This window comes from Macrosteles quadrilineatus, unplaced genomic scaffold, assembly GCF_028750875.1.
Source record: "Macrosteles quadrilineatus isolate MER2022 unplaced genomic scaffold, UCM_ALF_1.0 Scaffold_8__2_contigs__length_117827958, whole genome shotgun sequence".
In the NCBI taxonomy this organism is placed as follows: Eukaryota; Metazoa; Arthropoda; class Insecta; order Hemiptera; family Cicadellidae; genus Macrosteles; species Macrosteles quadrilineatus.
In genome coordinates, this window is record NW_026542601.1 from 104,760,129 (window position 1) to 104,762,967 (window position 2,839).

Sequence of the window (2,839 nt, forward strand, 5' to 3'; positions counted from 1 at the left end):
GCAAAACCGATACAACCAATTCAAGGAATTGGATACTTCACGGTTTCTTAAAAATGAACATGAAAAGATTGAACGCATGGCTATTTTATAAATGTTGTAAAATATGAAAATGTTTGTCTAAACAATAGTTACACAAATCTAGGTCTTTATGATAATATTGTTAACTTACCCACGTATTCGCAACTTATAAAATATTCTATTCGTCTTTATGTCTTATATATGAACAATACTTGTTTGTTCCCCTTTATGACTTAGATTTTCATGAATTAAAACTGAAATATATGAAGCGAGCATTTTACCAATGCAAAAAGAACAAGCCTTAAACATAAAACATGTTTCCCATACTCGGGTTTAGTTGGAGATGAATGAAAGTCTGTTTATACTCTGTAAAGGGCCTCGTCAAATTCACATGCCTCGATGGTTTACGTTTTGCGTTTGGGTTTCTTTTCTATGTTCACCATTCGCTTGGTGGAAAAATAGCATACACATAGTTTATTACATATTAACAGTGGCTAATAAAATCTGCACGAATTGTATTTTGCGAATGCCACAACCCCTAGGTCTAGCCAGAAGTAATGTGAAATACAATCCCGGTTTCGTGACAAAAAAAAATTACTGAAATAACTAAAAAAACATCCGATGGTTGATAATGTCGCCAACCAAATCTTACACTTGGCCCCAGTAACATATTTAATAAACAAATTAATTAATACATTCTACAATATTTATTAATGTTTAATATTTTTATTAGGTAAATGATATGGTTTTATGTAAGTATGGTTCTTACTTCATTTATAAACCAGCATTAGTAAATTTCTTTTACAATACTACATTACAGTATTCGAAAAAAAGGTAACAACACTAAAACATTCTGTATGTTAGAAAAAAAATTAAATCTTTGAGGATAAGCCACTTACTTTAGAATAAAAAAAAAACCACTGCGATGCATGAAAATATACTTACCTACATACATTGGTGTTTAACTAAAAGGAGATGTCAAGGCTTTGTGAAGAAATTCGTACGCATATTTAACGATGCATAATACTGCATAAATCATATGTGCATAAATATGAAAAACACAAAGTTCTGGGGTGGTACTTCAGATTTTTCTTCGTATCTCAAAACAGGTACACATAAGTAACTTTAAAAACTACTTCACTTTTCATACGTAACAAGATTTGAGTATCACTGATTAACATGTTTTCTTTTTTAGTACGTAATGTACATATGAATTCAACTCGATTTTGAAATGCGTCGTTAATAAGAAATTAGTCACATAACTTTAATAACAACAACTATAAATTAAAAAGACAATTAAAACGATGGAATTAGTATTCATATTGCACATCCCTTTATTCTTTTCTTCCAGGCATTATATTTAAATTAAAATAATTTAACTAACTGTTGTTTGTTGTAAACTCAATCAAAGGGTTTAGTTTCCAAGGATGTAGGAAAAGCCCTTCCTAATGATTCCCTTCTTTAGAGGGAAGTTCAGTTGATTGGATTTTCAAAATAAAACAGCGTTCTCTTCTCCACTGGAAACGCCATAAAAAATACATTCTATGGCAGTTTATTATTATGGACAAAATATTCATACTGTAAAAATACTTCGCTTAAACAAGTTCTTGAAACTTGCACAATTGTATTTTGAACTATTAAAAATTCATCTAGATATATATTTTATTTAGACTAGCACCCTAACATGAAAAGAAAATTACGTTGGACTACGACTCAAGTAGCTACATAATGTAGATGGACAAAATTTGTCAATTATTTATTAGTTTATAAACACTACTTTAGGAAAATATATTCCACTGAAATACGAGGTTTACTAAATTACAGGGGTAAATAATGTGGTGTATTGATAACCAAAATACCGGGTTTCAAATGTATCGATTTATTACGGAATAGTTGAGGATTAGTTGAAATGACGATAACTTCAGTCCTACTTGACATGACTATGCAATTAACCGTATGTAATTAAACTAAGAGCATCTCAATGTTGTTTGAGTAAAATATTCGATGTAGAACGGAAAAGACAAACACAAGCTGTCTTAGTGTTACACACCCAATCTTATGAAATTACTTTAAAACTTCATAACAGTTGCTTAATTTATTAAATAATACTTCATTATGAATGAACTTTGTTCTGAATTAATGGCAAATTGAAATAAAAAAAATGCTAATGAAGGCTAGGGTTATGAATTCTAAATTAAGGTTCACAAACTGCACACAAATTCAGATTGCATTTTATTGATCTTTGCTAGCAGAACACGATGATAGTTTATTTTAATTATTACTGCATTTTTGTGCCAGTTACAAAAGTGTTTATTCTTTATACTTCCAACAATAATGTGAATTGAATTGTTGCTCTTTCTGAATTGTTGAAAGCTGTAAGAAACACGTTCGTAAATCACACAAAAATGCAATAACAATCAAAATAAACGATTATTTTGTTCTGTTAGCAAAGACCATTACATTGCAATTATTGTTGCTAGAAATAGATATTAGCAGTTAATATATCTAAGGTCAACAGTAAGAACTATAATGTTTAAATATCATACCAAGTATTTTGAGATGTTCGAGTTTGGGTAGTCAACAAAAAAGGTAAGATTAAACATGAGTAAAAATGTGATATAGTCATTTCGATTCGTTCTATAGTAATATCCTTGACCTTTTCTCTAAAATGTAAATAGCTTAAATTCATAGCATTCCATTGTATTATGTAAAATATTATACAGGGTGATCAACTCAAGGAGGCCACCATTGGGATATCGGAAACGGTAAGAATTAGAGAAAACTTTAAAGGGGGCCTTTAATTCCTTTATTTTTTGTGGCA